The sequence below is a fragment of the Suncus etruscus genome, chromosome 1 (genome assembly GCF_024139225.1).
Source record: "Suncus etruscus isolate mSunEtr1 chromosome 1, mSunEtr1.pri.cur, whole genome shotgun sequence".
In the NCBI taxonomy this organism is placed as follows: Eukaryota; Metazoa; Chordata; class Mammalia; order Eulipotyphla; family Soricidae; genus Suncus; species Suncus etruscus.
Window position 1 is genome coordinate 48,101,358 of NC_064848.1, and position 12,929 is coordinate 48,114,286.

A 12,929-nucleotide genomic window follows, 5' to 3' on the forward strand; every position below is an offset into this window, starting at 1 on the left:
CATCATTCTCTCAAGGAATCAACCCTGCCACACCTTGATTAGGATTTCTATTTTCACATAAGACAATAAGTTTATATTGTTTTAATATCTATTATTTGTTATTTAAGCTATGTTAGGCAGATCTCAAAAACTCTGTACATCTGCTATCAAAGCCTAAGTCTCACCAGGGTTAAGTAATTGTGATCTTTTGGGGCCTGAACGATAGCACAGCAGGTGGATGCTTGTTTTGCACGCGAACAGGAACCAGGTTTGATTCCAGGGCAGTCCATGATGGTCCAGAGAGCCTGCCAGAAGCGATTTGAGTGCAAAGCCAAAAGTAATCCCTGAGAACTGCCAGGTGTGGTCCCAAATAAAAATAAATAAATAAATTGTAATATTCAAAGAATTAAAATATATGCTTTGCAAGCAGGAAACTCTAGGTTTGATCCTCTGAACTCATATGGTCCCCCCCAAGTTCTATGAAGGTGACCCCAAGTAACTGCCACAGAGAGTAGCTCCTGGCGCCTTACCAGGTTTGGGCAAACAAACAAACAACAACAACAAAAAAAGATTTATCTTTAGGTTTGAGGAAAGGATACCATTGAGTAGGAATTGACCATAGCTAAGCTTGATTAGTCAGAACCATATTTTTTTATTCTTGTCCATTAAAGGCATTACATATCCCACTACTGAATTGAGAAAACCTTTGAAGAGCTCCTGGGAAAAGTCAGTCAAAATGCAACCAGACAAGTAACAATTTTCTGTCTTGTACAGATTCATAATAGATCTCTATTTACCATCACCAATTTCTCTAGTTCTCCTTCAACACACACCCAGCCACTCCCTGATCTATGGCAAACATCCTAACTGTGTGTGTATGTGTGTGTGGTGTGTGTGTGTGTGTGTGCCTCACCAGTCTTTCTCTCCTTTTTATTTATTTATTTATTTATTTTGGGGGGGGGTCATACCCGGTAACGCTCAGGGGTGTTACTCCTGGCTATGCACTCAGAAATCGCTCCTGGCTTGCGGGGGACCATATTGGGACGTAGGGGATTGAACCAAACTTCTGTCCTGGATCAGCCCCATGAAAGACAAACACCCTACTGCTGCACTATCACTCTGGCCCCCATCTATCCCTCCCTCCCTCCCCCCTTCTCCCACCTTGCTCTCTCATCACTTTTTCTCTCTCTCTACTTTTTCTCTCTCTCTCTATCCTTTCTCTCTTTCCTTACTCTTTCTTCTTTCTTCTTCTTTCTTTCTTTCTTCTTTCTTTCTTTCTTTTCTCTTCTTTCTTTCTTCTTTCTTTCTTTCTTTCTTTCTTTTCTTTCTTTCTTTCTTTCTTTCTCTTTCTTTTCTTTCTTCTTTCTTTCTTTCTTTCTTTCTTTCTTTCTTTCTTTCTTTCTTTCTTTCTTTCCTTCCTTCCTCCCTCCCTCCCTCCTCTCCCTCCCTCCCTCCCTCCCTCCCTCCCCCTTCCCTCCCTCCCTCTCTTTCTTTCTTTCTTTCTTTCTTTCTTTCTTTCTTTCTTTCTTTCTTTCTTTCTTTCTTTCTTTCTTTCTTTCTTTCTTTTCTTTCTTTCTTTCTTTCTTTCTTTCTTTTCTTTCTTTCTTTCTTTCTTTCTTTCCCTTCCTTCCTTCCTTCCTCCTTCCTTCCTTCCTTCCTTCCTTCCTTCCTTCCTTCCTTCCTCCTCCTTCCTTCCTTCCTTCCTTCCTTCCTTCCTTCCTTCCTTCCTTCCTTCCTGTTTTGGGTCACACCCTATGATGCTCAGGAGTTACTTCTGGCTATGCCCTCAGAAATTGCTCCTGGCTTGGGGGGACCATATGGGACGCCTGGGGATCGAACCGCGGTCCGTTCTAAGTTAAACGCATGCAAGGCAAATGTTACTACCCTCTTGCACCACTGCTCTGGCCCCTCTTTTTTCTTTTTAACTTGGAGGACACCATGGTTGGTAATGCTGTCACTGACAGGTATCATGCATGATCACTTTACTTCCTTTCAGCACCCCAATTCTTGTTCAGAAAGTGATCATTTCCATACTATATTAAAGACGTTGCTTTTTAATAGAAACAAGAGGGCAATTTACCTCGGAAACCCTGGCTAGTCTCCTCTAGGAGAGTTGAAGTGGAGAGACTGTAGGCTGCTCCGTAAATCACTGACCCTTGATAAATGCAGAAATATCCACTTACTTTAAGAGAGCAAGAAAGGGGAGCAAGCAAGTCCAGTGAATGTGGGTTTCTGGAAAGTGTTTCCTAAAGTGTAGGACAAAGAAATGTACAGAGGGTTGTTTTCAAAAAGTAAAAAAGGTTGCTGAGTGAGTGGGTGGTTGTCTGGCTCATTATCAGCTCCCTTCTACCTGTATTTAAGAAACTCTCAGATGACCAACATATTGGAGTTCTCTTGGCTTCGAACATAATTGAAATATTCCTTTTTTAGGAACCTGTGTTTGCTTACCCTTTATCTTCAGCTTTCTCTTGTGTTAAAACTTTATTTTCTTCTTCTTCTTCTTCTTCTTCTTCTTCTTCTTCTTCTTCTTCTTCTTCTTCTTCTTCTTCTTCTACTTCTTCTTCTTCTTCTCTTCTTCTTCCTTCTTCTCCTCCTCCTTCTTCTTCTTCTTCTTCTTCTTCTTCTTCTTCTTCTTCTTCTTCTTCTCTTCTTCTTCTTCCTTCTTCTTCTTCTTCTTCTTTTTTTTAAATTTCAGGCTTCATCTGAGTGCTCCAGAACAGAGCTTACTCCTTGCTCTGTGCTCAGGGATCACTCCTAGAGGGAGTCAGGGGACCATATGTAGTGCAGGTAATCAAATCGTTGCATATAATAAACCACTGTATTTTTACTCCAGCCCCAATTCTTTTTTTACTTTCAAAAATATTTTATTTATTTATTATTTTTGGGGCCATGCCAGTGATGACTCAGGGGTTACTCCTGCTATGTGCTCAGAAATCTCCTCCTGGCTTGGGGGGACCATATGGGACGCCCGGGGGGATCGAACTATGGACTGTCCTAGGTTAGCACATGCAAGGCAAACACCCTACCGCTTGCGGGGGCCACCGCTCAGGTCCCCCCCAAAATATTTTTATTTCTTTAGGTGCTGGAGCTATAGTACAATCATTAGGAATGCTACCTTGCTCATAGCTATTCCAGATTGGATCCTCAGCACTTGAGCCTTGCCAGGAGTGATTCCCAAGTGCAAAATCATGTCCTGAGCACAGCCAGATGTAGCCTCCAAACAACCAACACCAGCAATCATAAAATATACCTAAAATATTACTGTGAAAGGATATGTAAGTCCACTTTGGTCAAAATTAAAAATTATTATTAAAAATAAACAAAAAAAATTATTAAAAACTATTTTGAGTCACAGGAGGGGCAGAACAATAATACAGTGGTTAGTGGCATTTGCCTTTCATCGCAGCCAACCTTAGTTCAATACCCAGTATGCCATATGGTTCACCAAGTCCACCCAGGAGTGATCCCCAACTGCAGAGACAGAATTTAAGTCCTAGCACTGTAAGATGTAGCCCAATAAAATAACAACGTTTAAAAAAAATCACTGTGGTTTATAATACTTTTAATAATTATTCTGAAACCACACCCTAAAACCAAAGTATCAACTTTCTCTTCCTCCAATGTCTCAAAGACTGTTTTCCCATCCTATTCTGCTCCCACTTCCAAGTAAAACCAATTATGGTTTGCCTTTGCTAATTATTTGGCTCTTTTACTATGTTGTTTATACCCAACATTATGATAGATCACTCTGTATCTTTTTTTTTTTTTTGGTTTTTTGGGTCACACCTGGCAGCGCTCAGGGGTTACTCCTGGCTCTATGCTCAGAAATCGCCCTTGGTAGGCACAGGGGACCATATGGGATGCCAGGATTCGAACCACCGCCATTCTGCATGAAAGACAAACGCCTTACCGCTATGCTATCTCTCCGGCCCCATCACTCTGGATCTTATCTATCACCCTTCTGAATAACTTCACTCAGCATGATAGTTCCATTTATTTCCATGCATCAGCATGAGCACTATTTCTGATAGTCAAGTAGCATTCCATTATGTGTACATACCTCATTTAAAAATTTTTTTTGTTTTTGGATCATACCCAGTAATACTCAAGGATTCTCCTGGCTCTGTACTCAGAAATCCCTCTTGCCCATGCTTGAGTGACCATAGAGGATGCTAGAGAAAAAACTCAAAGCATCCTTATGTAAATCAAGTGCTCTGCCCACTGTAATATCTCTCTGGCTCCTGTACTACAGTTTTTTTTTTTGTTGTTGTTTTTTAATCTAGTCATTTATCTATTTTTTTTTTGACGTTTGAATTGTTTTCAGATCTTGGTTATTCTAAATAGTGTTACAATGAACATAGGAACACAAAATCTTTTCTAATGTACTTTGTGGACAATTGAGGAGATGTTGAGAGGTGGAACAGCTAGAATATATGGAAGCTCAATTATTTTTAGAGGTGACCATATTTTTGATTGATGTGAACCAGTCAATATTCTCATCAAAGAGAGTTCCTTTTCCCCACACCCCCACTGGTAATTTTTGTTCTTTAACATAGAACTTAAAAGTTCTATGTTACAAATAGTGTTGCTAAAGACTACTTTTCAGATTTATGGTTGTTCTGGACTGCAACCAATCCACAGTTGGTGTTTCAAAGATCTGTAAAACAAATAATCTTGCTTCTGAAATAGTTTTTCAGAAAACACTTAAAGAAATGTTTGGAGTTGGAATTTTAGAAGTTCCTGAATTATACTGTATATACCGTATTTGCCGGCGTATAAGATGACCCTTCAACCCATGTGAAACTTCCTAAAAGTCTTAAAAGTAAGTTACTTCTTAAAAGTAAGAGGGGTGTGGATCACTCGTCCCTGAAGCTGGAACAAGTTTCAGCATGCCGTATACCAGCATATAATATGACTCCCGACTTTTTAGGAAGTTTTTCATGGGTTGAAGGGTCATCTTATACGCCGGCAAATACGGTAGTATAGATTGTCCTTCCCAATCTCTTCCTGTCTCTGTCTGTCTCTGTCTCTTTGTCTCTCTCTCTCTCTCTCTCTCTCTCTCTCTCTTCTCTCTCTCTCTCTCTCTCTCTCTCACACACACACACACACACACACACACACACACACACATATTCACACATGACTGATTAAATAAAGTCACATTATGGGCTGGAAAGATGGTTTAATCAGCTAAGAGCATGCTCTGCATGCAAGAGACCAGGATTTGAATCCTGGCATCAACACTGCTGGGAATTACCCTGAGCACTAATTGAGAGTAGCTTCAGTAGTATTCACCAGGTTATGGCAAACAAACAAATAAACAAAACAAAAAAAACACCACATATTTTAGATTCTATTAGAAGGAAAATGCCACATCTATTATATGTTTTTTTGAATTTGGCAAGAATAATACAGAAGACTCATTTATTTATATGTAAAAAATTTCCACAATTGTGATTCACTTTTTATTAAATCAAACATTGTACATCTTCCACAGGTAAGACCTTGGATGGAACCTAATCAACATCATCTTCTTTTTTATTTTATAAAATCTTTATTTAAGCACCATGATTACAAGCATGATTATACTTGGGTTTTAGTCATAAACAGCATACCCCTCTTCATCAGTGCAACATTCCCATCACCAATGCCCCCGTTCCCCACCCCTAACTGTATTCAAGACAGGCATTCTACTTCTCTCACTCATTAAAGTTGTCATGAAAGTTGTTAGAGCAGTTATTTTCCTAACTGCACTCACCACTCTTTGTGGTGAGCTTCATATTGTGAGCTGGTCCTTCCAGCCCTCATCTCTATTGTTGCTGCCCATTATTACAATAATGTTCTTAATTTTTCTTAAAACTCAGATGAATGAGACTGTTCTGTGTCCCTATCTCTTTTCCTCTGACTTATTTCACTCAACATAATAGATTTCATGTACATCCATTTATAAGAAAAAAATTTCATGACCTTCATCTTTCCTGATGGCTGCATAATATTCCATTGTGTATATGTACTACAGTTTCTTTAGCATTCATCTGTTGAAGGGCATCTGAGTTGTTTCCAGAGCCTAGCTATTGTAAATAGTGCTGCAATTGATTTTCTATTCTTTAATATTTTCTTCACAGCAATCTACAAAAGTTCAAGGCATGAGTACTTCCACTTTACATAACTTGTCCAAGACTATGCAGTTAAAAACTAGCAGAAGGAGAACAGAGATAGGACAGTTGGATAGAATGCTTGCCTTCACTGCAGTCAACCTGGGTTCAATTCCCAGCATCTGATATGGCCCCCTAAGTACTGCCTGGAATGAATCCCGAGTGCAGAAGCAAAAACAATCAAACTAGCAGAATCTTTAAAATTCTGAGGTCTTTATCACTCCCAGCCCCATGCTTTTTCCACTAAAGCAGTGTGTCCCAACATGGGGAATACTGCCTCCAGTGGGGCACTAAAAGGCCAGGGTGGGGGGGTGGCAGTAGTAACCCCAGGTGCAATTAGAACAGGCTTTTTTATTTGTTTATTTAAGGAAGATAGTTGTGTAAAGGGCTGTTGTGCGATTTTTCTTTCTGAAAATGTCAGTTGGCCAAATAAATTTGGGATATGCACTACATACAGTAAATAAAGTAAATATGCACGTATACATTATGTGTTTGAATTTCTGAATAAAATAGTTTTGATCTGCATTTTGTACTAATATGTCATTGTCAACATTGCAAGTTCTCTATTTTCACTCTAGATTTTTATAAAAAGATGAAAAGGAGCCCCCTAGATGAAAGTAAAGAAAAACCAAAAAGTATTTTTTCCATAAAATGTGTGTTCTTCTACGACCTGCACAATAAACATGATCCCCAGTTCCAAAGGTCTGGCAGAAACCATTGTAATGGAATGGGGGCTTCTGGAAGCACAAAGAAAGACGATATCCTAGGTGCCATCCTAGGTTCAGTGCAAAGACCAAGATCACCGACCACAGAAGATGGATTAAAATGACACTGAGTGAACAGAACTTCTAGAACCACAAAGACTGACTTCATCATAAGTCCCACCCCTGGATCTGTGCAGATACTGAGATCTCTAGACACAGAGGCCTGATTGTATCACCCAGGACAGAGCAGAAGTCTTCCAAACACCACAAAAGCACCACCGGGAGAGTAAATGATCCTGAACAGAGTCTATAATTAATCCCATGACAATATACTCCAAGGACGGAGAAACCCCATATCTCTTAGGCCAAGTGAATTCCTTTTCGAATGACCCCAATATTTACTGTGCCAGGGCAGGAGAGAAAAAACAAAAAAAAAACAAAAAGCACAAAACATTGTTTATTTTTTTATATATTATTTTATCTTCATTTATTATTATTATTTTTTTTATTTACCTATCTATTTTTGGTCAATTTCTCAGTTTGGGTGTGATTATTGAAGTTGTTGTCCCCAGTTACACTTATTTTTCTCTTCCTTTCTGTTCTTTCTTTATGTGCTATGCCATGTTTCTTATATCAAGACCATGGTGTTTTGGTTTTTTTTTTGTGGTGCTTATCATTATTGTTGGAGTCCTCACTGGATATTTGACACTTCTTTTTGTACTGGTGGAGTGTTTCACCTTCTTTTTCTCCTTCATCTCTCAAACCGATGATGAGAGCCTCTAGAAGAATTCTGCTTATTTTCGGCGTATTAGACTTTTACCCCAGTTTATTACTTTTCTCTTCTTCAAACAAAACCACGTAACTTGAACTAGCTAGTCCTGCCCCCCAGTTAGAGTGGGAAATAAGGGAGGCACCAGGACCAAACAGGTGCAAGACTACTAAGTAGTAGGCTAGATACAGAGGGGACCACATATTCTAGCAACCCTGGGGGTGAGGGAAGAGGATATGGGAGGTAGGACAAAAACGGAGGTGTAGGGAGGACAATTTGGTGATGGGAATCCCCCCTGATTTTATGTAAATATGTACCTAAATATTATTGTCAACAATATGTAAGCCACTATGATCAAAATAAAAATTATATTAAAAAATAAACCAGTAGGAAAGAAAAAAATGTGTGTTCTTTAAATAATTAGGGAATTTTAGCTCTCAGACATTCATTCCCATGAGATAATGAAAGAAACTGGTGCCAGGCTTGAAAAGGAAACTGCACTCAAAACCTCATTACTTGAATGGAGACCAAAAAAGAGAGGAAATGCAACCTTGCCAGTGAAAACTATGACTCATCAGTCAGTCAGATAGTAGTCTCTGAACAACTTCAGAGAGAAATACTCTCTGTCGAATCTGGCAGAGGAACTAAGGGGAATTTCCTAGTGCTATCTCTAGAAAATAGGAGAATCCTTCTCTGAAGGGACATAGAAAGGAGACAAATTGCTCATTTGAAAGGGACAAAATATCTGCAGAAAGTCTTCACAGGTTCTTAGAACAAATCAGAGAGTAAGAACTGCTAGTCCACACAGCTACTTGTTTCCATATCAGTACCATGCTATTAGATAAAAATAATATCTGGGGAACAAGTAGACAATACAATACCTAGTAGTTTAGAGAGTAAAATCTGATTCCAAGTATTTCTGTGTTCTTTACCAGCTGTGGATTTGGACAAGTTACTTGACCTTACAGTACCTCATTTTTCTTACACATAGAAAGGATATACTAACACTTTTCTCTATTTGTTCTCGGGAAAATTAAGTAAGATGATTTATGTTTCTATCATGTTTAGCAAAGTCATTTTCCTAAAAAACACCTGTCCTTAAGAAAAGTATCTCATTGATGGAGCCAGAGAGATAATTTAGGCATTTAGGAATTTGCTTTGCATGTTGCCATCTCTGGTTCAATCTTTGGCACCACATATTTTCACCTGAGTAGCCCAAAAGCTCCATAGGATGTTGTTCAAGGACTACCACCTCATAAACCTGCAATGTAGCTGTTATTGTTTCCATGATATTGTTATTGCAAATATTTGGCCATGGTGCTTTCAAAAATTAAAACTTTTTTCAAAAATTCAAAAATATAAAGTGACCATATGGCCCAGACATTTCACTTCTGGGTCTACATACCGAAATAAGTGAAAGCTTGAACTCAAACAGACTTTCACACACAGCTTTGAGCAGTATTATTTACCAAAGCCAAAAGATAGAAGCAATTTGTGTCTGTTAATGAAAGCATAAAATGTGATATGTACTTACATTGAAATTATGATACATGCCATCTTTTCTCTTGAATTGTATGAATCACCTATGTATGTCCTATTTTTTGGGGGGAGGGGGGTCCTAGCTATGCTCAGGACTTCTAGCTCTGCACTCAGGGATCACTCCTGCCCAAGAGCTGGGGATTGACTCTAAAACAGCCACATGCAAGACAAGCACCCTACCCACTGTACAATCTCTCTGGTGCCTGTATTTACTTTTTGAAGAAACTTCAAAATAGTTTTCCAAAGTGCAATATATTACTTCTATCAATAAAAACACATGTAATAAATATAAACTAACATATACATTTGTTGTTTGTATTACACTCAGAGGTGCCTCAAAGGATTACTCCTGGATCTGTTGTCAAGGATAATTTCTTTTTTCTATTTTTTTTTTATTTTTTGGGCCACACCTGGAAAAAAAAACTCATTGATTTTTCTGGTTATGTACTTAGAATTAACTTCCTAGTGGTACAAGGGGGGTCATATAAAGTGCTAGGGATAAAACCCTGGTTAGCAGTATGCAAAGCAAATGCCCTATTCACAGGGTTCATTCTTGGCAGTGCTCGGGGGTAGTGCCAGGATCTAACCCAGGTCTGCAATTAGTTGCTTTATATTCTTGGTAGTGTTTACTGTGCTTATTATTTATAATTTATTATAATAAATGTGGTGGTGTCTACTGAGATTTTAATTTGCATTTCCTTAATGACTAGTAATTTTGATCTTTTACTCTCCTATTAACCATCTCTATGTCTTCTTTGGTAAAGTGTGTTTATATATATTTTTTCCTTTTCAGTGGTTTAAAGAGTTAAGTTCTCTTATCTGCAAGGAAAGTACTCAACTGTTAAGCCACATTCCAAGTCCCTCGGATCTTTCTTCTATATCTTATTGTCTTGGTTTATTTTGAATCTTGAGGATTCTTTGCTTACTGATGTAAGACTATGAACTTGAAGATATATGTTTCTAATCTATGATATGTCTTTTATTTTCTTAAGAAGGTCTTTTTTTTTTAGGTAGTATGGCAATAATAAAAGACAATAGAAACGTGGTCCAGGTAGGCTGATCCATGGTTGGAAGCTTGCTATAGAAAGTGGAGTGCAATTAGGGCAGAGAAGAGACCAGTATGACAATTATACTATTTCATTAACAATATTGCAAACAACAATATCTAGGGAGAAAAAAGTAAAGTCAGAGAGAAAGAGAGATAGAAAGAAAAAGAGAGAATGAGAGATAGATAGTGTGAGAGAGAGGAGAGGGCAGGAGGGAAGCTGGGGACATTGGTGGTGGGAAAAGTACACTGTTGAAGGAATGGGTATTGGATATTGTAGACTGAAAATCCAATCATGTACGATTTTGTGGGTATCTCATATTGATTCAATTAAAATTATTTTTTAAAATAAAAGGTATTTTTTTATTAGTTTTTGGGCCAACTAGGAAATGCTTAGGGCTTACTCCTGACTCTGAACTCCTGGCAGAGGGAATATATGGGTTGACAAAGATCAAATCTAGGTTGGTTGCATGCAAGGCAAGCAAGCACCTTACCCACTATACTTCTCTCTTGCCCTTACAAAAGTCTTTTGAAGTGAACTCTTAGGCCATTTTTAGTAGAAATAGTTTAAATACTGCATTTTCGTGGTTTTTTTTTTAAAGACTATTCTACACAGGAAATTATAGAATAAGATTTCACAACAAAATGTCAATTGAAGTAGAATTTACTGATCCTGGTGGTAATTGATGTGAACAAATTTCTGGAGTACTCTTCATAAAACCAAGCAAGTCAAGTTGAATCTACTAAATTATGAGAGTATATTTCTGTGCTGTGAGTTTATTTATTATTTTTCTTTTTTAAAACTAAATTCTTTATTTAAACATCGTGATTACAAATGTAATTGTAGTTGGGTTTCAGTCATAACAAGAACATCCTCCTTCACCTGTGCAACCTTCCCATCACCAATGCACCCATCTCTTCCCTCCCCCACCTGTACTCGAGACAGGCTTTCTACATCCCTCACTTATTGACATTATTATGATAGTTCTCAGCATAGTTATTTCTCTAACTGCACTCACTACTTTTGTGGTGAGCTTCATATCTTGAGATGGTCCTTCTGGCCCTCAACTCTGGGAATTATTTCAATGCCTTTATTTTTTTCTTAAAACCCATATATGAGTGAGACTATTTTGTGTGTCTCTCTCTCCCTCTGACTAATTTCACTCAGCATAATAGATTCCATGTACATTCATGTATAGGATGACTTAATCTCTCCTGACAGCTGCATAATATTCCATTATGTATATGTACCACAGTTTCTTTAGCCATTCATCTGTTGAAGAGTATCTTGCATATTGGCTATTGTAAAAAGTGCTGCGATGAATATAGGTGTGAGGAAGAGATTTTTCTATTGGATTTTTGTGTTCCTAGGGTATATCCCTAGGAGTGGTATAGCCGGATCATATGGGAGCGCAATTTCCAGTTTTTGAGGCATCTCCATATTGTTTTCCATTAGGGCTGGACTAGAATTCCCACCACAGTGAATGAGAGTTCATTTCTTCCCATATCCCCACCATCACTGATTGTTCTTATTCTTTGTGATGTGTGCCAGTCTCTGTGGTGTGAGATGGTATCTCATGATTGTTTGATTTGCATCTCCCTGATTATTAGTGATGTGGAGCATTTTTTCATGTGCCTTTTGGCCATTTGTATTTCTTCTTTGAGAAATTGTTCATTTCTTCTCCCCAATTTTTGATGGGGTTAGATGTTTTTTTCTTGTTAAGTTCTGTCAGTACCTTGTATATCTTAGATATTAGTTCCTTATCTGATGGGTATTAGGTGAATAGCTTCTCACATTCTGTGGGTGGCTTTTGTATCCTTACACATTACTTCCTTTGAGGTGCAGAAGCTTCTTAGCTTAAATAGTCCCATTTGTGTATCTCTGCTTCGACTTGTTTAGAGAGTGCTGTTTCTTCCCTGAAGATGACTTTAGTTTCAATGTCCTGGAGTGTTTTACCTACATGTCGTTCTATATACTCTATGGTTTCAGGTCTGATATCAAGGTCTTTAATTTGCATTTGACCTTTGTGCATGGTATTAGCTGGAGGTCTAAGTCCGTTTTTTTTTTTTTTTTGCAAGTGGCTAGCCAGTTGTGCCAACACCACTTGTTGAAGAGGCTTTCCTTGCTCCATTTTGCACTTCTTGCCCCTTTATCAAAGATTAATTGATTGTATATCGGGGAGCATTCTTTGAATAATCCAGTCTATTCCATTGATTTGAGGGTCTGTCTTTATTCCAATACCATGCTGTTTTAATGACTATTGCTTTGTAATAAAATTTAAAGTTGGGAAAAGTGATGCCTCCCATAGTCCTTTTCTCAAGGGCTGCTCTTGCGATTCTTGGGTGTTTATTGTTCCAGATGAATTTCAGGAGTATTTGATCCACATCTTTGAAAAATGTTATGGGTATCCTTAGAGGGATTGCATTAAATCTGTACAATGCCTTGGGTAGTATTGTCATTTTAATAATGTTAACACTCCTAATTCATGAACAGGGTATTGCTCCACTTCCTTGTGTCCTCTTTTATTTCTTGAAGCAGGGTTTTGTAGTTTTCTTTGTATAAGTCCTTCACATCTTTAGTTAAGTTGACTCCAAGATATTCGAGTTTGTGTGGCACTAATGTAAATGGGATTTTTTGATAGCCATTTCTTCACTATCATTATTGGTGTATAAGAATATCATTGATTTTTGTGTGTTAATTTTGTAGCCTGCCACTTTGCTATATGAGTGATTGTTTC